This window comes from Coregonus clupeaformis, chromosome 19 (genome assembly GCF_020615455.1).
Source record: "Coregonus clupeaformis isolate EN_2021a chromosome 19, ASM2061545v1, whole genome shotgun sequence".
NCBI classification, from domain to species: domain Eukaryota; kingdom Metazoa; phylum Chordata; class Actinopteri; order Salmoniformes; family Salmonidae; genus Coregonus; species Coregonus clupeaformis.
The window spans coordinates 38366937-38392324 of record NC_059210.1 but is presented as its reverse complement, the minus strand read 5'-3'; the positions used below and the strand labels follow the sequence as shown (position 1 = coordinate 38392324).

General features: G+C 45.1%; 1 protein-coding gene across 1 annotated transcript in view; it reads left to right on the top strand.

Moving 5' to 3' along the window:
- The window catches only part of LOC121559016 (carbohydrate sulfotransferase 8-like), a 123188-nt gene that overhangs the window by 13717 nt on the left and 84083 nt on the right, over positions 1-25388 (top strand). The gene's annotated exons all lie outside the window — the stretch shown is intronic.

The window sequence follows — 25388 nt, the reverse complement described above, 5'->3', positions numbered from 1 at the left end:
GTTGTTGTGAATGTCCAATAAATAGAAACTTCTGGCCAATAAGAATACAGTAGTAGTAATCGTGATTGATAAGCCATTCAAAATGTCATCAGTTTTGAGAGGACCCTCGAGACACCTAATAAAAACTGTCATCATCATTAAGCCTATCTGTGAGGAGATCTTTGTATTTGTTTAGAGCTGTACTGTGCTGCACTATACTGCTGTGCTGTACTGTGTCTATTCCCTGGTGTGAGTGGATGCTATAGTCTCTGTGGCAACAGTGTCTCTAGCAGAGATTTCCAGAGCTGTTATATGCTACTTATGGTCTGATACACACAGGTGACATATAACCCAGACAGAGTGGATATACTGTAACTCTCTGGTATTGAATTTGGCTCAGTGTTGTGCTTTGTGACTTTGCATTTATCCTCTCATTGTTGGGATTTGGTGCAGTAATGAAGAGAATATGTTTTAAAATATGTTCTCTTTTCAATTAGGCTAAACCCGTTCTACACGTTTTTATTGAACACTCAGCTTGTTATTATCAAGGTTCTTGAAATGGCACACCTCGTTTGTGGAATAAAATAATCATGTCTGCGGGGGGGATTCGAAGACCAGAAAAATCTGAAAAGCAGTTCAGTGAAGAGAAAATGTTTTGGAAATGGCAGAGTTAGTAAATTACATTTCACAGATCAATATAATGGCATAGATTAAGCAACACATCAGAGGCCATGTTTAAATAGCCTCTCTTGAGAATCATCAGTGGGAAACGCATAGTACCCTGAAATTGGTTTGTAATGCCTTTATTAGAAATTGCTTTTGAAATCCTTCACAGACAAAATACATTAAACAAATGCAGATGTTCAATAATTATATAACCCCATGTAAGGAAATTGACATAGAGGGAGGATGTAATTGTCAAAGTTAGAGCGCAGTGTGATTCCAATGGCAGAGTACCGTTGTTGTAATGCTGCTGTTGTTGCCTCATGAAATGCTAAAGAAACAAATCAAATTACCTAGATGTAAACAAACTTGAAGACTAAATGTGCTCATTTGCAACTAAATGATTAGCATGCCACTAGCTGATTTACCTAAACGTAAAATAATTACCACCTGTACCCCTCAGTCTGTAAATCCAGTGAGTAAATTCAGCGTCTTTCTAGCAAAAATCGTTGCATAGTCAAGTCTTTAGTGATGGTTTGAACACTTCTCAATGACCTTCGCAGACCTTCACCTTTACAGTCCTTTGCTGTCTGACTCCTGTGCGGTAAGGAAAGAGGCCAGGGAGTGTCCTACTCATTAATCAGATACTGTAACCAGTCCAGTGGCAGTACAGTACCATACGGCCTCACTCTCTCACTCACAGCTGAGTCAACTGTCTCAATGTGGGCTGCCCAAAATATCATCCCCAAAACATCTGTTTGGCTCCCGTGCCCATATGGTGAGGGTTGAGGGGAGGTGAGGGGAAAGGAGGGAGAGAAGGGGTCTAAAGGGAGGTGAGGGGAGGAAGAGGTGGGGGGTGGGGGGGGTGAGGAGAGGTGAGGTGACAGTGATGAGAAGGTCCAGAGAGGGATCAATACAATATTCAGCAGGTTAACTCAAACCTGAGCCTGCCATCTTCCCTCAGCCTTCATCAGACACTGGCCCTCTTGAAATAGCACAGCTAGTGGGGTGGTTCTACACAGGTATGAGAGCAACTTCACTCTATTAATGCATACTCAAACCAATAATAATTCAGTTCATTGTCTAACCTTTATTAATCTATATTGATTTCAAGGTTTGTAGCTAAAAGTATAGTTGTCGTCTCCTCTCAATGATTGTTACAGTGTTACTGTGGTATTACACTTGGATTTAACTTATATACCTACCATAAGCTTAGGCTACTTGGATGGGTTATTGGACCAGCTTGGATATCCTCTAGCCCCAAACTCTAATTGATTAGCACATAATTGATTCCACTGCTCTCAGGGAGGGAGGAAAGTGCACAATAAGATTACAGAGAGTGATAATAACTCACATGCCGTTTCGGATGATTGTTCCTCTTTAATTGAATCAATGCACATCTCAATTTCAGAGCTGCTTGTGAAAACAGCACTGTGCAGTATTTATAATCCAACTGGCATTTTGAAGTGCCACTCTATTTTATTTTATCACTTTCACTCTTTCTTTTCCCTCTATTTTCTCCAAATGAGGCCTACTCAGTACTGTATTAAAGAAAATAAACTGCAACTCACAGCACACACATTCTGCTGCTAATTCAAAGGAATCTACTAGGCTACTGAAGTGCATCTCTTCCAAATTATCTCTTCCTTTTACACTGACAGCTTTTTATTCAATAGCCCTCATCCAGATCATATGCTATTAATTTATTTTGCTATACATCTCTGAAACACATTGCCAGGCTTTATTCAAAGTAAATTAAATATATATTTTTCGTTGTCTGTCTGCCTTATGAGATACTACCTCGGATAGCTAACTGATAGTTAACTTATCAATGGCCCTGAAAAAGTTGTGACAGGCTTTTGTTCAGAACTTGGGGCTTTTCAAACAGAAGGTGTAACACTGGGTATGGCTGCATTCAGCTGAGGTGAGCCCGAGACAGTAAAGCACATTATTAAATCACATCAAAGCTTTCCTGACTTCTCTTTTTCCTTCTCCCTCTCCCTCTCCCTCTCCCTCTCTCTCTCCCCACCTCTTCCTCCCTCTCCCTCTCCCTCTCCCCACCTCTCCCTCTCCATCTCCCTCTCTATCTCCCCACCTCTCCCTCTCCATCTCTCTCTCTCTCTCCCCACCTCTCCCTCTCCCGCTCTCTCTCCCCACCTCTCCATCTCCATCTCACTCTCTCCCTCCACATCTCTCTCTCCATCTCTCTCTCTCCCTCCCTCCCTCCCTTCCTTTACTCTCTCTGTGCGACATATTGAATTATCTCCCTGAAGTGACCTAATGCAATTTGAAAGTTTGACTATGGGTGTGTGAGACGTGTGATGTGTGTCCTATTTGAGTCAAAACAAAAACATGTCACAGCAAGCTAAACCCTAATTTGGAAGGCTAGATTTAATTAATGTTCACCGGGGGTGGTCCAACAGCAGCCTACCCTACACATTTTCATTGGCAGCCACTCTGCTCTCCAAGATAAGAACATTGAAATGCATATTTATTCTAGTCTGTTTGAATATCTTTAGTGACATTCCCATTATTTTATTTTGCTATTGTTATGCCATTCTCGGGATAAGCCGTGGGTTTACGTCCAGGGTATCAATTGTCAATTCTGCTGCTGTGTCTTGAGCAAACGCAAACTATCTCACATTGACAAGACGTGAGCGTTTGCCTGTCCGCCTGTTAGTGAGTATGACAGAAAATGTCTCTGTAACAATACGTAGATAATAAATTGTTTAGAACTAAACCCACCTCAATCCAGGGATTTGTGAGCCCACACAAAGGTGGGAGTCTTTTCAATCCACACAGTTCAAGACTGAGGCTAACGGTTGCTTGGCAGTAACCATGCCACACACTCTTAGAAAAAAAAGGATTCAAAAGGGTTCTTCGACTGCCTACGAACTTTCTCTCCCCGCTTGACCACCTCCCTCAGATGACCATTCCGCTACCCAAGAATAGCAAAGTACCCTTTACTGGCTCAAACAGCTGACCAATCAGCCTGTTACCAACTCTTAGTAAACATTTGGAAAAATTGTGTTTGACCAGATACAATGCTATTTCACAGTAAACTAATTAACAACAGATATTCAGCACGCATATAGGGAAGGGCATTCAACATGTCCGGCACTTACACAAATGACTGATGATTGGCTGAGAGAAGCTGTTTTGTTAGACTTTATGCAGCTTTTGACATAATCTATCATAATCTGCTGCTGTTATGGATTTACATCCCCCGCTATAGTGTGGACCGAGAGTTACCTGTCTAACAGAACACAGAGGGTGTATTTTAATGGAAGCCTCTCCAACATAATCCAGGTAGAGTCAAGCATTCCCCAGGGCAGCTGTCTAGGCCCCTTACTTTTTAAAATCTTTATTAATGACCTGCCACTGGCTCTGAGTAAAGCCTGTGTGTCTATGTATGCTGATGACTCAACACTATACAGTCGTGGTCAAAAGTTTTGAGAATGACACAAATATTAATTTTCACAAAGTCTGCTGCCTCATTTTTTATGATGGCAATTTGCATATACTTCAGAATGTTATGAAGAGTGATCAGATGAATTGCAACTAATTGCAAAGTCCCTCTTTGCCATGAAAATGAACTTAATCCCCCCAAAACATTTCCACTGCATTTCAGCCCTGCCACAAAAGGACCAGCTGACATCATGTCAGTGATTCTCTCGTTAACACAGGTGAGAGTGTTGACGAGGACAAGGCTGGAGATCACTCTGTCATGTTGATTGAGTTAGAATAACAGACTGGAAGCTTTAAAAGGAGGATGGTGCTTGAAATCATTGTTCTTCCTCTGTTAACCATGGTTACCTGCAAGGAAACACGTGACGTCATCATTGCTTTGCACAAAAAGGGCTTCACAGGCAAGGATATTGCTACTAGTAAGATTGCACCTAAATCAACCATTTATCGTATCATCAAGAACTTCAAGGAGAGAGGTTCAATTGTTGTGAAGAAGGCTTCAGGGCGCCCAAGAAAGTCCAGCAAGCGCCGGGACCGTCTCCTAAAGTTGATTCAGCTGCGGGATCGGGGCACCACCAGTGCAGAGCTTGCTCAGGAATGGCAGCAGGCAGGTGTGAGTGCATCTGCACGCACAGTGAGGCAAATACTTTTGGAGGATAGCCTGGTGTCAAGAAGGGCAGCGAGGAAGCCACTTCTCTCCAGGAAAAACATCAGGGACAGACTGATATTCTGCAAAAGGTACAGGGATTGGACTGCTGAGGACTGGGGTAAAGTAATTTTCTCTGATGAATCCCGTTTCCGATTGTTTGGTGCATCCGGAAAAAAGCTTGTCTGGAGAAGACAAGGTGAGCGCTACCATCAGTCCTGTGTCATGCCAACAGTAAAGCATCCTGAGACCATTCATGTGTGGGGTTGCTTCTCAGCCAAGGGAGTGGGCTCACTCACAATTTTGCCTAAGAACACAGCCATGAATAAAGAATGGTACCAACACATCCTCCGAGAGCAACTTCTCCCAACCATCCAAGAACAGTTTGGTGATGAACAATGCCTTTTCCAGCATGATGGAGCACCTTGCATTAAGGCAAAAGTGATAACTAAGTGGCTCGGGGAACAAAACATCGAAATGTTGAGTCCATGGCCAGGAAACTCCCCAGACGTTAATCCCATTGAGAACTTGTGGTCAATCCTCAAGAGGTGGGTGGACAAACAAAAACCCACAAATTCGGACAAACTCCAAGCATTGATTATGCAAGAATGGGCTGCCATCAGTCAGGATGTGGCCCGGAAGTTAATTGACAGCATGCCAGGGCGGATTGCAGAGGTCTTGAAAAAGAAGGGTCAACACTGCAAATATTGACTCTTTGCCTAAACTTAATATAATTGTCAATAAAAGCCTTTGACACTTATGGAATGCTTGTAATTATACTTCAGTATACCATAGTAACATCTGACAAAAATATCTAAAAACACTGAAGCAGCAAACTTTGTGAAGACCAATACTTGTGTCATTCTCAAAACGTTTGACCACGACTGTACACATCAGCTACCACAGCAAGTGAAATCACTGCAACACTTAACAAAGAGCTGCAGTCAGTTTCAGAATGAGTGGCAAGAAATAAGTTAGTCCTAAATATTTCAAAAACTGAAAGCATTGTATTTGGGACAAATCATTCACTAAACCCTAAACCTCAACTAAATCATGTAATGAATAATGTGGAAATTGAGCAAGTTGAGGAGACTAAACTGCTTGGAGTAACCCTGGATTGTAAACTGTCATGGTCAAAACATATTAATGCAACAGTAGCTAAGATGGGGAGAGGTCTGTCCATAATAAAGTGTTACTCTGCCTTCTTAACAACACTATCAACGAGGCAGGTCCTACAGGCCCTAGTTTTGTCACACCTGGACTACTGTCTAGTCAGGTGACACAAAGAGGGACTTAGGACAATTACAATTGGCCCAGAACAGGAAAGCATGTCTGGCCCTTAAATGTACACGGAGAGCTAACATCCTGGCTCAAAGTAAAGGAGAGATTGATTTCATCACTACTTGTATTTGTGAGCGGTATTGACATGTTGAATGCTGTCTGTTTAATCTACTAGCACACAGATCGGACACTCATGCATACCCCACAAGACATGTCACCAGAGGTCTCTTCACAGTCCCCAAGTCCAGAACAGACTACGAGAGGCGCACAGTACTACACAGAGCCATGACTACATGGAACTCTATTCCACATCAAGTAACTCATGCAAGCAGTAAAATGTGATTAAAAAACAGATAATAAACACACCTTATGGAACAGCAGGGACTGTGAAGAGACACACACACACAGGTACAGACACATGCATGCACAAATGCATGACAACATAGACACTATACACACATGTACACATGGATTTTGTATTGTAGATATGTGGTAGTAGAGTAGTGGCCTGAGGGCACTTAATCTTTGCCTCGATCCTGACTAGTCTCCCAGTCCCTGTTGCTGAAAAACATCCCCACAGCATGATGCTGCCACCACCATGCTTCACCGTAGGGATGGTGCCAGTTTTCCTCCAGCCGTGATGCTTGGCATTCAGGCCAAAGAGTTTAATCTTGGTTTCATCAGACCAGAGAATCTTGTTTCTCATGGTCTGAGAGTCTTTAGGTGCCTTTTGGCAAACTCCAAGCGGGCTGTCATGTGCCTTTTACTGAGGAGTGGCTTCCGTCTGGCCACGCTACCATAAAGGCCTGATTGGTGGAGTGCTGCAGAGATGGTTGTCCTTCTGGAAGGTTCTCCCATCTCCACAGAGGAACTCTGGAGCTCTGTCAGAGTGACCATTAGGTTCTTGGTCACCTCCCTGACCAAGGCCCTTCTCCTCGATTGCTCAGTTTGGCCGGGCGGCCAGCTCTAGGAAGAGTCTTGGTGGTTCCAAACTTTTTCCATTTAAGAATGATGGAGGCCACTGTGTTCTTGGGGACCTTCAATGCTGCAAAAATGTTTTGGTACCCTTCCCCAGATCTGTGCCTCGACACAATCCTGTCTTGGAGCTCTACAGACAATTCCTTCGACCTCATGGCTTGGTTTTTGCTCTGACATGCATTGTCAACTGTGGAACCTTATATAGACAGGTGTGTGCTTTTCCAAATCATGTCCAATCAATTCAATTTACCACAGGTGGACTCCAATCAAGTTGGAGAAGTATCTCAAGGATGGTCAATGGAAACAGGATGCACCTGAGCTCAATTTCGAGTCTCATAGCAAAGGGTCTGAATACTTATGTAAATAAGGTATTTATGTTTTTAAGGTTTAATACATTTTCATACATTTCTAAAAACCTGTTTTCGCTTTGTCATTATGGGGTATTGTGTGTAGATTGCTGAGGATTTTTATTTATTTAAGAATTAGGCTGTAACGTAACAAAATGTGTAAAAAGTCAAGAAGTCTGAATACTTTCCGAAGGCACTGTACATATAAAAATATCACTCAAGCCATGAACTTTCTAATGACTGTCTATCTCATGATGTTGTGATGCAGTTTTTCTAAATTATTTGTATTTTTTGTGTGCTTTGAAGCACTATATAAGTTGGATAAATCATTATGAGTTATTATTATTATAAGATAACCCTTTTTGGTTCCAGGTAAAACCCTTTTGGGTTCCATGTAGAACCCTGTATGGAAAGGGTTCTACATGGAACCCAATAGGGTTCTACCTGAAACCAAAAAGGGTTCTTCAAAGGGTTCTCCTGTGGGGACAGCCGATGAACTCTTTTAGGTTCTAGATAGCACCTTTTTTTTCTACGAGTGCTCCATTCATTTCACCCCTAGACTCAGATGTTGTCCCTCAGCCCCTATTATTATCAAGTATTCTCTGCTGGAATTCTATGTGGACTAACACAATGTTCATAATGGTTTCTTAGGGAACACTTCAGAGAACACTTCAGTTGGACTACCTACATTTCCTTGAATCTCTCACTTCTCTATATTTTCTCGGGAAGTCAGTTTTGAAATAGCACTGTTAATATAGTGATTGAACTCTATCAGTGCAGTAAGAAACCGTATGATGTTGTATGTTTAAGCAGTGTCTAAGTTTCTATAATAAAACAAGGGCTTTACGACCTACCCGATACTTGGAATAAACACATTTCATGTCAGGGCTCAGGTTCAGTCAGTTTGCGACCTTGGTTCACTTGCCTCATGAGGTTATGGCAACAAAACCCACACTTGTGTGTACAAAACCCACACTTTGTTTTTTCCATACTGTGTCATATCCTGTCTTTGCAAGGAGACCTCATTAAAAAAAGTGGACAAACAGACAAACAGACAGACATACAGTGAGGGAGCATCACCACCTTGTATGGAATGGGCCTGTTGCACCAGGTTAGCATGGTCAATACTCTGTGTGCAGCCTCTCTGGAGGCAATGTGGGGAGGACACTCAACAGCCCTGGGGCCCACAGACAGCAGTGACTTACTGCCTACCTGGCAACTGTGACTAGTGGCTATACACTCTTAGAAAAAAAGGTGCTATCTAGAACCTAAAAGGGTTAATCGGCTGTCCCCATAGGAGAACCCTTTGAAGAACCCTTTTGGTTCCAAGTAGAACTGTTTTGGGAACCAAAAAGGGTTTTACCTGGAACCACAAAGGGTTTTACCTGGAACCAAAAAGGGTTTTACCTGGAACCAAAAAGGGTTCTCCTATGGCAGGGTTCCCCAACTGGCGGTATTTTAGTTTTGTTATTGTTGTACATAAAACACTGTTAAAACACCAGCAAATCAGCTCCAAGTGATTTTAATTTTGGAAATAGGTTCCAAAGTATTCCCATGCATAATGGAGAGATATATGTGATCGTATCCAAATGTAAGCAAGGTTTGAAAGGATTACGTTTAGTCAAATATTATATCTGTTTGGGCTTCTTGCAGTCTACAAAAATATTTGTAATTATGTTCTGGCCCCCTGACCATCCGCTCAAGAAAAAATTGTCCCGCTGCTGAATCTAGTTGATGATCCCTGTCCTATGGGGACAGCTGAAGTGCCCTTTTTTCTTCTCAACCTAAAGTACTAGAGACGTCAGATGACTTATTTTTCTGGTTACTAAGAACACTTTTTTTTGTTTTACGTCTGTATTCAACCTGACCCTAACGCCACATAAGACGTCAGAATGACGTCATATTGCAACCAGTTTTGCCCACTGACTGAGATCGTTTTCTAGAATAAAAACCGACCTCAAGGCAATAGCATGGATCTGTAATTTTGCCTTCAGCATTATCTGGCCTCAGGGAAAGGAGATCACTCAGGTTGTTTTTCAAATCTCAGGTGAAGTACACATACAGTGGGGGAAAAAAGTATTTAGTCAGCCACCAATTGTGCAAGTTCTCCCACTTAAAAAGATGAGAGAGGCCTGTAATTCTCATCATAGGTACACGTCAACTATGACAGACAAAATGAGAAAAGAAAATCCAGAAAATCACATTGTAGGATTTTTTATGAATTTATTTGCAAATTATGGTGGAAAATAAGTATTTGGTCAATAACAAAAGTTTCTCAATACTTTGTTATATACCCTTTGTTGGCAATGACACAGGTCAAATGTTTTCTGTAAGTCTTCACAAGGTTTTCACACACTGTTGCTGGTATTTTGGCCCATTCCTCCATGCAGATCTCCTCTAGAGCAGTGATGTTTTGGGGCTGTCGCTGGGCAACACAGACTTTCAACTCCCTCCAAATATTTTCTATGGGGTTGAGATCTGGAGACTGGCTAGGCCACTCCAGGACCTTGAAATGCTTCTTACGAAGCCACTCCTTCGTTGCCCGGGCGGTGTGTTTGGGATCATTGTCATGCTGAAAGACCCAGCCACGTTTCATCTTCAATGCCCTTGCTGATGGAAGGAGGTTTTCACTCAAAATCTCACGATACATGGCCCCATTCATTCTTTCCTTTACACGGATCAGTCGTCCTGGTCCCTTTGCAGAAAAACAGCCCCAAAGCATGATGTTTCCACCCCCATCCTTCACAGTAGGTATGGTGTTCTTTGGATGCAACTCAGCATTCTTTGTCCTCCAAACACGACGAGTTGAGTTTTTACCAAAAAGTTCTATTTTGGTTTCATCTGACCATATGACATTCTCCCAATCCTCTTCTGGATCATCCAAATGCACTCTAGCAAACTTCAGACGGGCCTGGACATGTACTGGCTTAAGCAGGGGGACATGTCTGGCACTGCAGGATTTGAGTCCCTGGCAGCGTAGTGTGTTACTGATGGTAGGCTTTGCTACTTTGGTCCCAGCTCTCTGCAGGTCATTCACTAGGTCCCCCCGTGTGGTTCTGGGATTTTTGCTCACCGTTCTTGTGATCATTTTGACCCCACGGGGTGAGATCTTGCGTGGAGCCCCAGATCGAGGGAGATTATCAGTGGTCTTGTGTCACAAGCTGGGCTAGAACTCCGGTCTCAGATGTGGGGAGCTGGGGGTTCTACCCCTTAGCCACAGAGGAGGTATAGTTGGACCCAAATGAAACACCCAAGGCAATACTCCAGGTAAGTAGATTTAATGTAACAAAAAGGTTCTTTGCACTTCAAAAATAGTCCAACAAAAGTTCTTCTCAGAAAGAGGTATATTAACAGAGGTAGAGTAACAAAACAGGAGGCAAAACAAAATAACTCCACGAGGGGAGAAAAACAAACTAAAGATAACTTAGAAAAGCTTACTTGGAAAGACACGGTGGGACAAAGCAGGAGACACATAGCCAGGACTCAAAAACCAAGTGAGGAACAGGGAAAAAACACAGCTAAAATACTCTAGGTGAAACAAGGCACAGGTGACCTGGATCAAGCTAATAAGGACACACGAGGAAGAACTAAGGCAGAGGGGAACACAGATGACCTCTAGAGGCCCGGAGACAAACAGGAGGCAGGAAGCTGACAGGACCCCCTCCTCTAGGAACGACTCCTGACGTTCCTTCCAGAACACCCTGGCCTCAGGGTGCGAAACTCTCGGATCAAACCTGGGTCCAGGATGTCCTTGGCTGGAACCCAGGAGCGCTCCTCTGGCCCGTAGCCCTCCCAGTCCACCAGATACTGCAGAGAGTTCTGGACCCTCCGGGAGTCCAGTATCCGGCGGACTGTGTAGGCTGGCTGGCCGTCAATGATCCTGGGAGGTGGCGGGGGTCTGCGTGGGGGGGGCAAAGGGAGAAGACAAGACAGGTTTAAGTAGTGAAACATGGAAAGTGGGGTTAATTCTAAGGGAGCGAGGGAGAACCAAACGATACGAAACAGGGTTAACCTTTCTTGCTATGCGGAAAGGGCCGATGTATTTCTGGGAAAGCTTCTTGGATCCGACCCGGAGGGGCAGGTTCTTAGTGGCCAACCAAACTCTCTGACCAGCTCGAAAACTAGGGGCCGTCCGGCGGCGGCGATTAGCCTGACTTTGGTATCTCTGGGAGGTCCGAAGGAGGGTACGCCTGGCCTTCTTCCAGGTCCGCCTACAGCGTTGGACAAAGCGCTGGGCCGAGGGAACACCAACTTGCGCCTCTTCCTCTGGAAATAATGGAGGGGTGTAACCGAACTGGCATTCGAAGGGGGACAATCCGGTGGCTGAGGACTGGAGGGTGTTGTGGGCATATTCAGCCCAAATGATATAGGTGGCCCAAGACGTGGGATTACTGGCCGCCATACACCGCAGGATGGTCTCCAGATCCTGATTAATCCGTTCCGTTTGGCCATTAGACTCTGGATGGAACCCCGACGATAGGCTGGCTGTGGCCCCAATAAGCCTGCAGAAGGCTCCCCAAAACCGGGACGAGAATTGGGGACCTCGGTCGGAGACCACGTCCAGGGGAATACCAAATATCCGGAAGACATGGTTCATGAGGAGCTCAGCAGTCTCCTTAGCCGAGGGCAGCTTGGGCAGGGGAATAAACCGGGCAGCCTTAGAGAACCGGTCTACCACCACTAGGATGACGGTGTTGCCCTGGGATGGAGGAAGTCCCGTAACAAAGTCCAGAGAAAGGTGTGACCATGGCCTTCGAGGAACAGGTAAGGGATGGAGCAGTCCCTGGGGTCGCTGGCGTGTCGACTTTCCCTGGTTGCACACAGGGCAGGCCTCAACATAGACCTGCACGTCCTTCTTGATGGACGGCCACCAAAACCGCCGTCGGAGGAATTCCAGTGTGCGAGCACTGCCTGGATGGCATGTCAAGGGCGACTCATGACCCCACTGCAAGACGCGGGCCCGAACAGAGAGAGGCACGTACAGGCGACCGGCAGGACCACCGCCTGGATCGGGCTCATGGACAAGGGCCTCTCGTACCCCTCTTTCAAGTTCCCACTGAAGAGGTGCGACGATCCTAGACCTCGGAATAATCGATGCCAAGGGCTTCTCTTGTACCTCGGGAGAATAGGCTCGAGACAGGGCATCCGGCTTGACGTTCTTGGTGCCAGGTCGGTAAGACAGGAGGAACTGGAATCGATTAAAGAAAAGGGACCATCGTGCTTGCCGAGGGTTCATCCGCTTAGCCTGTTGGAGATATTCCAGGTTCTTGTGGTCTGTGAGAACCTGGAAAGGATGCTGAGCCCCCTCAAGCCAATGGCGCCACTCTTCCAAGGCCAGCTTAACCGCAAGCAACTCTCGATCCCCCACGTGGTAGTTGCGCTCGGCCTCGGACAGGCGGCGAGACATGAAGGCACAAGGGTGTAATCTCCCATCCTCACCCCTCTGTGACAGGACGGCTCCCACCCCCACCTCTGAGGCGTCCACCTCCACCACGAAAGGTCTTTCTGGGTCAGGGATCACCAGAATCGGAGCAGAAGTGAAGCGGCGCTTGAGATCCTCGAAGGCCCCTGCTGCTTCCGGACCCCAGTGAATCTTGGTCCCTCCTCCCTTGGTAAGCGTCGTCAAAGGGGCTACCACAGAGCTGAAATTCTTAATGAACTTCCGATAGAAGTTAGAAAAGCCAATGAACCGTTGAACCTCCTTGACCGTGGCAGGTGTGGGCCAGCTGTGGACCGCTTTGACCTTCTTGGGATCCATCTCTAGGTGGCCGGGAGTGACAATAAACCCGAGAAACTGAGTCTGAGAAACATGAAACTCACACTTCTCAGGTTTAACGTAGAGGTGATTGTCAAGGAGCCTCTGGAGAACCCTGCTAACATGCCCCTCATGCTCCTTCAGTGACCTCGAGAAGATGAGGATATCGTCCAGGTACACGAAGACGAACAGATTAAGCATATCCCGGAGAACATCATTAATCAGGGCTTGGAATACTGCGGGGGGCATTGGTGAGCCCGAACGGCATCACCCGATATTCATAGTGCCCCGTGGGCGTGTTGAACGCCGTCTTCCATTCGTCCCCTTGCCGGATCCGGCACGAGATGGTAAGCATTGTGGAGATCCAGTTTAGTAAAAATGGAAGCCCCTTGAAGCAGCTCAAAAGCAGTGGCCATGAGAGGAAGGGGGGTATCGATTCCGAACCGTGATCTTGTTGAGTCCCGGTAATCAACACAAGGCCTAAGACCCCCGTCTTTCTTTTCAACAAAAGAAGCCCGCCCCAGCCGGGGAAGTAGAGGCACAGATGAGGCCGGCTGCCAAGGACTCCTTAATGTAGGTGTCCATAGCTGCTTGCTCGGGGGAGGATAAGGAAAGATCCGACCTCTAGGAGGGCAGCAACCAGGGAGTAGATCAATGGCACAGTCATACGTGCGATGAGGCGGTAAGGAAGTAGCCAGGGCCTTGCTGAACACTGCCTTGAACCGATGGTAAACACTGGGGACTCGGGAGACGTCAACAGACTCTTGAAACTGGGTACTAGGGGCTGAGGGACTCTGAAGCATGCAGGTGAGTTGGCAAGTGGAACCCCAGTTTAGAATGGTGCCAGTAGGCCAGTCGATCTGGGGATTATGTCTGCATAGCCAAGGGTGACCCAGGATAATAGGATACTCGGGAGAGTCAATGAGATAGAAGGTCTCCTCCTGCTGGTGTTGAGAGATAGTAAGTCGCAGGGACTGAGTCGCCTCAGTAACCTTTCCTGGTTCCAGAGGTCTGCCATCTAAGGCTGTAACTGCCTGGGGTTGAGGAAGTAATTGGGTAGGGATCTTGAGTTCCTTAGCCAAGGTTACATCCATGAAATCACCTGCGGCACCGGAATCGATCATAGCCTGGACCCGATGCTGGTGGCCCTCCCAGGACAGAGTGGCTGGAATAGCTAGGACAGCGTTAGTAGGAGGAGCTCTAATTTTCCCCATCACAACCCTCCTGTAGCTGGGCGGGGACAGGCGTTTCCCCAGCTCGGGGCAAGTGGAGCGGAAGTGGCCGGCAACCCCGCAGTAGAGGCACCGACGCTCCCTCATGCGACGTTCCCTTTCGTTGGGAGAAAGCCTGGAACGGCCTAACTGCATGCTCTCCGGGGAATCCTGGAGCAGTTCAGGAGCCGGGAAGCTCTGAATGACGGAGTCCAAACAGGAGAAACAGAGCTGCTCAGAGGAACCTGGGACTGAGACACCTGGCGGCGAGCCGTTCTCCGCTCTCTTAGACGATTGTCCAGGCGGATGGCCAAGGCTATGAGGGACTCGAGATCTCCAGCTGGTTCTCGGGTGGCTAACTCATCTTGAAGGGGCTCAGATAACCCTCCCTGAAAACAGACCCTCAGCGCTTCATCATTCCACCCGCTCCTTGCTGCTATGGTCCGGAATTCAATGGCAAAATCTGCCGTGCTTTGGGGACCCTGACGGAGAGACAGAAGGCGCTTGGAAGCCTCCCGCCCACTGACAGGATGATCGAACACCCGCTTGAACTCCTCTACAAATGCAGCGTAGGAGTCACAACAGGCCTCCTGGGACTGCCACACCGCAGAGGCCCAGGCGAGCGCCTTGTCTGAAAGAAGGGTAATGATGTAGGCAATCTTGGAACGGTCTGTGGGAAAACTTGAGGGTTGGAGCTCGAAGGTGAGGGAGCATTGGGTGAGGAAACCCTGGCAAGAGCTTGGATCCCCAGAAACGGGCTTGGGAGGTGGTAGTCGGGGCTCCGCCACTGGAGAAGGCCTGTCGTCACTGGGGGGTGACCTGGAGGAAGGGAGAGGACCAGGGAGGCGTTCAAAGAGCTGGTGGAGGGAACTCATCATTTCGGCCAGGAGTTGAGAATGACTAGCCATCAGCTCTTCTTGTCGGCTGAGAACGGCTTCATGGCGCTGGAAAGATGCCTCATGTCGAGTGATCACCGCCAACAGGTCCTGGGAACTGAGTGTTTCTGGGTCCATGATTGACTTGGTTTTTCTGTCACAAGCTGGGCTAGAACTCCGGTCTCAGATGTGGGGGAGCTGGGGGTTCTACCCCTTAGCCACAGAGGAGGTATAGTTGGACCCAAATGAAACACCCAAGGCAATACTCCAGGTAAGTAGATTTAATGTAACAAAAAGGTTCTTTGCACTTCAAAAATAGTCCAACAAAAGTTCTTCTCAGAAAGAGGTATATTAACAGAGGTAGAGTAACAAAACAGGAGGCAAAACAAAATAACTCCACGAGGGGAGAAAAACAAACTAAAGATAACTTAGAAAAGCTTACTTGGAAAGACACGGTGGGACAAAGCAGGAGACACATAGCCAGGACTCAAAAACCAAGTGAGGAACAGGGGAAAAAACACAGCTAAAATACTCTAGGTGAAACAAGGCACAGGTGACCTGGATCAAGCTAATAAGGACACACGAGGAAGAACTAAGGCAGAGGGGAACACAGATGACCTCTAGAGGCCCGGAGACAAACAGGAGGCAGGAAGCTGACAGTCTTGTATGTCTTCCATTTCCTAATAATTGCTCCCACAGTTGATTTCTTCAAACCAAGCTGCTTACCTATTGCAGATTCAGTCTTCCCAGCCTGGTGCAGGTCTACAATTTTGTTTCTGGTGTCCTTTGACAGCTCTTTGGTCTTGGCCATAGTGGAGTTTGGAGTGTGACTGTTTGAGGTTGTGGACAGGTGTCTTTTATACTGATAACAAGTTCAAACAGGTGCCATTAATACAGGTACCGAGTGGAGGACAGAGGAGCCTCTTAAAGAAGAAGTTACAGGTCTGTGAGAGCCAGAAATCTTGCTTGTTTGTAGGTGACCAAATACTTATTTTCCACCATAATTTGCAAATAAATTCATAAAAAATCCTACAATGTGATTTTCTGGATTTTTTCCCCTCCATTTTTCTGTCATAGTTGATGTGTACCTATGATGAAAATTACAGGCCTCTCTCATCTTTTTAAGTGGGAGAACCTGCACAATTGGTGGCTGACTAAATACTTTTTTCCCCCACTGTATACACTGGTATACAACTTCATACACCTTGTGACTTGTGTTGACTACGCTGACAGGAGACATACAGTATACAGATGTCAGAAAATAATGCTGCAGCTGAATAAATATTTAGAATCGCCGCCAGGGAGCAGCTGGAAGCGGTGTTTGTATACGATGCACACCGTATTCAGGGCCGGATTAAGAAATCATAGGCCCCGGGCTTTGTTTTTTTTATAGGCCCCCCTGCCCCACCCACATTTCCAGTGGCACACTGACTCTCACCTAATGATGAAGATGATGGCCGATGCGGTTGCCGTGGCCGATGCGCTCACCGTGGCAATAGTCTATCTGAAGATGAGCTACTTTGAAAAACAGTGCTGCTGTTCGCCAAAAATTGGGAGTTGTTGAGAATCTTTTTTATTCTATTGGTTCTACAGACAGATTAGTCTTCTCTTTTCAGCAGTAGGCATTTGCATTCCAAACTGTACGTTTTTCCTGCAATTATATTTTGAAATCTGCAAAAGGTAAACCGACAGCTGCAACCAACCACAGAAATATAATCCATAGATGACAGTTCCCATTCAAGTCAGGACTGGCATCCATTGCTAGTGTACCCATTAGTTTAACAGTCACATTGCCAGGGTAAGAGGCTACAACGCAACAAGCTGTAGCCTATATTTGGTGCACATGCTGCCCAAACTGCGGCCTTCCAGACTGTAGGCATACCAGTAACTACCAAAATAAAGGAAACACTTGAGTAAACAAGGGATACAAAGTATATGTATGGGGTGCATTTTCCTGGCATGGTTTAGGTCCACTTGTAGAATCTATGCCAAGGCACATGGAGCTGTTCTGGCAGCTCGTGGTGGCCCAACACCCTTTTAAGACACTTTATGTTGGTGTTTCCTTAATTTTGGCAGATACCTGTATGTGCTTGTGATAAAACTTAATCCAGTTATTTTTGATAAACTATTGACCCTCTGTGGCTTAAGTATGCTCTCTGGTGTATTTTGAACATTGAGAGCGGGCTCATGTGGTTGGATAAACATTATAATAATACAAAAATTACATTATTTATATTTGTATTTGTTTCGCCTCTTGGGCCCCCTACGGGCTTGGGCCCCGCCCCCGACTCACACAATTGACCAGTCACATTTATTTATTATGCAGTTTATTTAAAAAAAATTGTTAATCAGTTACCCAATCAAGGCAGGGCCCCCCAGTTCAGGTGAGCTGACACCTTGGGCGGTTGATTCGTGAGTTGCCCTTCGTGCCCGCTCCCATACCCTATAATTCTGTATTTCTTTGTGACTAATTTGTATACATGTAGACCAGAAAAGCCACATCCCTGATTGGCAGATGAGTGCCAACCCTGATTAGAAGCACCTGCTACTCATCGGTTGTTCTTTACAAATGCTGTTTTGAATTAAAAGAAAATTGTACGTACACACTGAAGAAGGCTGTAAAGCCGAAACGTCTGTGTACGCTATCCCTGATATAAAAACATTTAATAATGAAGTAAGCTTTATGCGACATCTTTTTGAGTGCGAACCCATTACACCTTTTTGTTTGTCTGAATTTGCGGGTTTTACGCACCAGCCAAGCTTCTGGGAGAACATGATAGTTCTCTTTTGATTAAATAGGGCCCCCCAGTTACCCACTTGGGCCCCTACCTCCTCTACTCCCCCCATCTGATGATTAGCAGAGCGGCAGCAGGCAGCAGCAGGCAGTCTACACTCATTGAGAGCGTGCTCCTGAGTCTTCCTGTGGTTGGCGGTTGCAGTAAAAAAATATAAAAGATATTACATTTACATTTACATTTACATCATTTAGCAGACGCTCTTATCCAGAGCGACTTACAAATTGGTGCATTCACCCTATAGCCAGTGGGATAACCACTTTACAATTTTTTTTTTTTTTTTTTTTTTGGGGGGGGGGTAAGGTGGGGTAGAAGGATTACTTTATCCTATCCCAAGTATTCCTTAAAGAGGTGGGGTTTCAAGTGTCTCCGGAAGGTGATGAGTGACTCCGCTGTCCTGGCGTTGTGAGGGAGCTTGTTCCACCATTGGGGTGCCAGAGCAGCGAACAGTTTTGACTGGGCTGAGCGGGAACTATGCTTCCGCAGAGGAAGGGGAGCCAGCGGGCCAGAGGTGGATGAACGCAATGCCCTCGTTTGGGTGTAGGGACTGATCAGAGCCTGAAGGTACGGAGGTGCCGTTCCCCTCACTGCTCCATAGGCAAGCACCATGGTCTTGTAACGGATGCGAGCTTCAACTGGAAGCCAGTGGAGTGTGCGGAGGAGGGGGGTGACGTGAGAGAACTTGGGAAGGTTGAACACCAGACGGGCTGCGGCATTCTGGATGAGTTGTAGGGGTTTAATGGCACAGGCAGGGAGCCCAGCCAACAGCGAGTTGCAGTAATCCAGACGGGAGATGACAAGTGCCTGGATTAGGACCTGTGCCGCTTCCTGTGTAAGGCAGGGTCGTACTCTCCGAATGTTGTAGAGCATGAACCTGCAGGATCGGGTCACCGCCTTGATGTTAGCGGAGAACGACAGGGTGTTGTCCAGGGTCACGCCAAGGCTCTTCGCACTCTGGGAGGAGGACACAACGGAGTTGTCAACCGTGATGGCGAGATCATGGAACGGGCAGTCCTTCCCCGGGAGGAAGAGCAGCTCCGTCTTGCCAGGGTTCAGCTTGAGGTGGTGATCCGTCATCCATACTGATATGTCTGCCAGACATGCAGAGATGCGATTCGCCAACTGGTTATCAGAAGGGGGAAAGGAGAAGATTAGTTGTGTGTCGTCAGCGTAGCAATGATAGGAAAGGCCATGTGAGGATATGACAGAGCCAAGTGACTTGGTGTATAGAGAGAATAGGAGAGGGCCTAGAACTGAGCCCTGGGGGACACCAGTGGTGAGAGCACGTGGTGCGGAGATAGATCCTCGCCACGCCACCTGGTAGGAGCGACCTGTCAGGTAGGACTCAATCCAAGAGTGAGCAGGGCCGGAGATGCCCAACTCGGAGAGGGTGGAGAGGAGGATCTGATGGTTCACAGTATCAAAGGCAGCAGATAGGTCTAGAAGGATAAGAGCAGAGGAGAGAGAGTTAGCTTTAGCAGTGCGGAGAGCCTCCGTGACACAGAGAAGAGCAGTCTCAGTTGAATGACCAGTCGTCTGCGTAGCAATGATAGGAGAGACCATGTGAGGATATGACAGAGCCAAGTGACTTGGTGTATAGGGAGAAAAGGAGAGGGCCTAGAACTGAGCCGCCACGCCACTTATACTACATATATAATATATACTGTATATATTATATATGTAGTATATATTTTATATATATATATATATATATACAGTACCAGTCAAAAGTTTGGACACACCTACTCATTCTAGGGTTTTTCTTTATTTTTTACTATTTTCTACATTGTAGAATCATAGTGAAGACATCAAAACTATGAAATAACACATATGGAATCATGTAGGAACCAAAAAAGTGTTAAACAAATCAAAATATATTTTAGATTCTTCAAAGTAGCTACGCTTTGCCTTGATGACAGCTTTGCACACTCTTGGCATTCTCTCAACCAGCTTCATGAGGAATGCTTTTCCAACAGTCTTGAAGGAGTTCCCACATATGCTGAGCACTTGTTGCCTGCTTTTCCTTCACTCTGTAGTCCAACTAATCTGAAACCATCTGGGGTGGTCTAGTGGTATTATATATGTAGGCAGCTGCCCTAACCACTAGACCACCCCAGTCCACACTTGAACTCAATTTTGACCTTAGCATAAACTTGACACTTAGTGGAGACCACTATCACTCGTGTTATTAACGTATATAAAATGACAGTTGTTGATGTGTATGGCTGCATTTCAGAACATTTTTTGTAAAACATTTCAGTAATAGGACTAGCGTTTGAGCGAGCGAGAGAGAAAATTAGGCGCAGCAATGTGCACACGGCGGTAGGGCTATGCACAAATGTTCCAAAATGCAATTTGCGGGAAAACACCATGCGAGCGATTTCATGGAAAGAGATGGAAATATCAGTTCGAAATTTAGAAAAAGAGGGGGAGATCTTAAGATGCAACAACTATCATGGGTTGCTAATATGACTGGGATAATACCTTTGGCTGCTAGACAATGAAAGAAAGTTAAAAGAAAACCAACAGGAGAACACATATGAGGAAGTCTTTGTAAAATAATTGCCTCTACATTTCTATGGTGGGATTTTGGCTATAGGCTGCTTTGAAGCAAGGTAAGACATGCCTCATAATATGAAAAATAACGTCCAGGTTTCAAACTATTTAAGGACCAATAAAAATATAGCGATACTAATGATAGGCCTAACTGTCTTTTGGTAGATGGAAAGGCTTTCCCGAAAACCTTAAATGAAATGTAAACTAATTACAAAGTACGCTATGCCTACCTGGCAGAATGATATCATGATTATTTGCTTCAGTCCAGTGGCCATTATTTTAGTTTTTTAGTTTTCCCAGACCTCAAAAGTGGACTCCTGATGTGGTTTAAGCATTGTTATGGACTTAGAACATCTAATTTAGTTGTTTTTCTATAAATAAATAAAATGTGACTTTATGAGCAGCATTCAGTTGACAGCCTAATTTATCTGTTTCTACATCCTTTATGCTGCTTTTCTTCCAGACAAGTTTGATCATAACATTTGATCCAGACTACCTATTAGCGACACGGCGTTAGCAGCAATATCTGGGACAAGCCACCCACAGAGAGAGAATAGAACATCAGGATGCCAGCATGCAAATAGTCTCGAGAGGTGGTCTGAGTTCGGTTCGCTTGAATTCCGTGTTCCGGTTTCCTTTTTTAGGACAATGTGAACGCAAAGCTCCCTAGCTTCGCTTATCATTATTCCCGCACCACACACTAGACTACTGCAACAGCGTTTCCCCTGCCAAAAAAAACTCACATTGGTGCCACAAAAGAGAGAAGATGATGATGTGCAGGTTCGCAGAAAAAAATGTGTGCTGTGTTTGGACATTGATTAGCGATTGTCAAGGACGCACAGAAATTCCAAAATGTGTGGAGTTTTTAGTTCAGATTATTTGTTTGCAATACAGTGGGGAGAACAAGTATTTGATACACTGCCGATTTTGCAGGTTTTCCTACTTACAAAGCATGTAGAGGTCTGTAATTTTTATCATAGGTACACTTCAACTGTGAGAGATGGAATCTAAAACAAAAATCCAGAAAATCACATTGTATGATTTTTAAGTAATGAATTTGCATTTTATTGCATGACATAAGTAGTTGATACATCAGAAAAGCAGAACTTAATATTTGGTACAGAAACCTTTGTTTGCAATTACAGAGATCATACGTTTCCTGTAAGTCTTGACCAGGTTTGCACACACTGCAGCAGGGATTTTGGCCCACTCCTCCATACAGACCTTCTCCAGATCCTTCAGGTTTCGGGGCTGTCGCTGGGCAATACAGACTTTCAGCTCCCTCCAAAGATTTTCTATTGGGTTCAGGTCTGGAGACTGGCTAGGCCACTCCAGGACCTTGAGATGCTTCTTACGGAGCCACTCCTTAGTTTTAATCCATGACGGCGTGGTGTGTTACTAATGGTTTTCTTTGAGACTGTGGTCCCAGCTCTCTTCAGGTCATTGACCAGGTCCTGCCGTGTAGTTCTGGGCTGATCCCTCACCTTCCTCATGATCATTGATGCCCCACGAGGTGAGATCTTGCATGGAGCCCCAGACCGAGGATGATTGACCGTCATCTTGAACTTCTTCCATTTTCTAATAATTGCGCCAACAGTTGTTGCCTTCTCACCAAGCTGCTTGCCTATTGTCCTGTTGCCCATCCCAGCCTTGTGCAGGTCTACAATTTTAACCCTGATGTCCTTACACAGCGCTCTGGTCTTGGCCATTGTGGAGAGGTTGGAGTCTGTTTGATTGTGTGTGTGGACAGGTGTCTTTTATACAGGTAACGAGTTCAAACAGGTGCAGTTAATACAGGTAATGAGTGGAGAACAGGAGGGCTTCTTAAAGAAAAACTAACAGGTCTGTAAGAGCCAGAATTCTTACTGGTTGGTAGGTGATCAAATACTTATGTCATGCAATAAAATGCAAATTAATTACTTAAAAATCATAGAATGTGATTTTCTGGATTTTTGTTTTAGATTCCGTCTAATTTTCACAGTTGAAGTGTACCTATGATAAAAATTACAGACCTCTACATGCTTTGTAAGTAGGAAAACCTGCAAAATCGGCAGTGTATCAAATACTTGTTCTCCCCACTGTATGTGACCTATAGGCTAAGAGAGCTTCATAAGCTGTTTATTGATTGTGGTGTTTGAATAGTGTGATAAGACAATATATTTGGTGAAAATCACAACATAGGGTACAAAATCTATTCTAGCTCTTAAAGGGGCAGTAGCCTACCTTGGGTGTACAATTTTCAATTACAGCATTATTTATTCTGCAGTTATTCTATTGCTATTTATTCTGTTACCAATCAAATGTACATGTTAATAGTATCTTCTGATTACAATTATTCTTTCTCATATTTTAACTAAATGCAATCTAATAGCTTCCAAAATGTAAGTAGGTATATCTAGCTGTCTGATAACACATTCTGATTGAATGGCTTGTCATGCACTTTGTAAAAACCCAGAGAAAACTGATACTTAATCAGTTGTACAACTTAATGCATTCCACTGAAATGTGTCTTCCACATTTAACCCAACCCCTCTGAACCAGAGTGGTGCGGGGGGCTGCCTTAACTGACATCCACGTCATCGGTGCCTGGGGAACAGTGGGTTAACTGCCTTGCTCAGGGGCAGAACAACCAATTTTTACCTTGTCAGCTCGGGGATTTGATCCAGCAACCTTTTGGTTACTGGCCCAAAGCTCCTACCCGCCAGGCTACCTGCCGACAGAGTGCATGTTTGAAAAAGATGTTGGTTCCTTTCTAAACATAGCAATATGAATGCAAAGAGGACAAGGGCCACAAAATAGTTGAAGTGAACTGGCAAAAGAGCTGAGTCTCATTCAAAGGCAAGGGCAGTGTGAATACGAAGAGAACTGAGTCAACCCCAGAGTTGACTTTAAAGAGGACTAGATGTGAAAACACCCTAAGTGAAAATCCAACTTAAGTGGAAGTTAAAACAATATAGACAGCCTGAGCCAAGCTGAATGGATAGAGTGTGAAAGGAGGGGTAATGAACCATGTCAACAGGGGAGGATTGGCTCAGATCGGTTCAGTGTCATGGAGGAAAGCCAGCCCTCCTCAGTCCTCAGCTCCAAATGACGGGTTCAGTCACAGTTCAGGAGGTGATGATCAGGGCGCTCATCCCGCTGAAGCATGCCCCTCTACTGAACTTCAAATAAAGACTGCTACCCAAATTACACTTCTTTTGATCAGGGCCCATAGAGCTCTGGTCAAAAGTAGTCCACCATGTATATAGGGAATAGGGTGCCATTTGGGATGCACACAAAAAGTTCCATCCTCATAGTCTGACTGCTGAGTCAGAAAGACATGACAAGACTGGGCCACGGCAGCAGTGCTATCCAAGGAATCTCTTCCCCTCACCGTCAGGCAGGGAATTTTCACTCCAAACTACAATCAGAGAGGAAACTATTAGCGTCAATTAAAGCGACGATTTCTCTGCCAAATTGTCATAGTGATTATTTTTCATGCGGAGCGCTGCACAGTACAGTAAAACAAAATGTGCATCAAGGGTGTAATGTGAGTAGAGGTTTTGCAAACACTCTACTCACATTAAACCCTTGATGCACATTCTGTTTTACTGTAATTAAACCCTTGATGCACATTCTGTTTTACTGTAATTAAACCCTTGATGCACATTCTGTTTTACTGTAATTAAACCCTTGATGCACATTTTGTTTTACTGTAATTAAACCCTTGATGCACATTCTGTTTTACTGTACTGTGCAGCGCTCCGCATGAAAAATAACACTGAGTGTGTGGTTGAAAATTTGGCAGAATTTCACTAAAAGCCTTATGGTTGTGTTACCTTACACTACTTTACATATACATGTTACATGTAGCTAACTACATCACTTTGATTACAAGCATGCATAACAATCAGGGGCGTCATGCCACCCATTGGTAGTGGGTGGAAGATGGAGAATTTTGTATTTTTCACCTGAAACAGCTTTTTTCCCTGCAATCTAGAGCCATAATCATTATGCTTAATTCTATGTAAAAAATTCTATGTCTATTTTTCTGTATATGTAAGCATATCCTCTTGAGCTGTCGGTATCCTCCTGACTGGTGGTTCTTTTTTTTTTTTATAAAATAAATATGCTTCTCTGCATCTTTGCTAAAATCTGGGTAAAAGATTCAAAGGAATGTGAGTCTTATTCAGACAGTACATTTAGTTATTGCTTGCTTTTCTAAAGTCTACCAACCTTGCCAGCAGGCATGCCAGCTGAGATAGTTAGACAGGCTAGCTACTCTAACTTGATTGATAGCCTGAAATGGCTTCTTGGTAGCTGGTTATGAGGTTGAGAGATTTAGAACCTATGAAAAATCTTTAAAAAACTGGACAAATCTAAGGGGGCACCTGTGCACTCTTTGGGCATGACGCCTCTGATAACAATCATCTAGATTTGGCAGACTACCTACACTATCTTAGAGATACAGTAACATGGTGTACTGAGCAGGACTGTTAATTACATCCAGCCTACTATACATATGGCATGCAAAAACAGTAAGCTGCCATTTCTGCTGAACTTTTCACTGCTTCATTTTTTGTGTGTACTTCTGCAAAAGATGAGACACTGCACCATATGGAGAGAGAAACAGCAGTCATTGTACAGTCTGCGTCTCAGGAAGCGTGTGTTGCACAGCAATGGCTCATTAGCACTGGATTGTACTCTCTAAAAGACACATACCGGATTCCTCTCAGGAGTGTCATGAAAATCTTGGGTTGTACGGGAAATGTGTCTGGTGTGTGTGTGCTTGTGTGAGGGAGAGAGAGAGAGGAAGAGAAAGCTAGTTACCAACTCTTCCCTTGTTGCTAAGCCT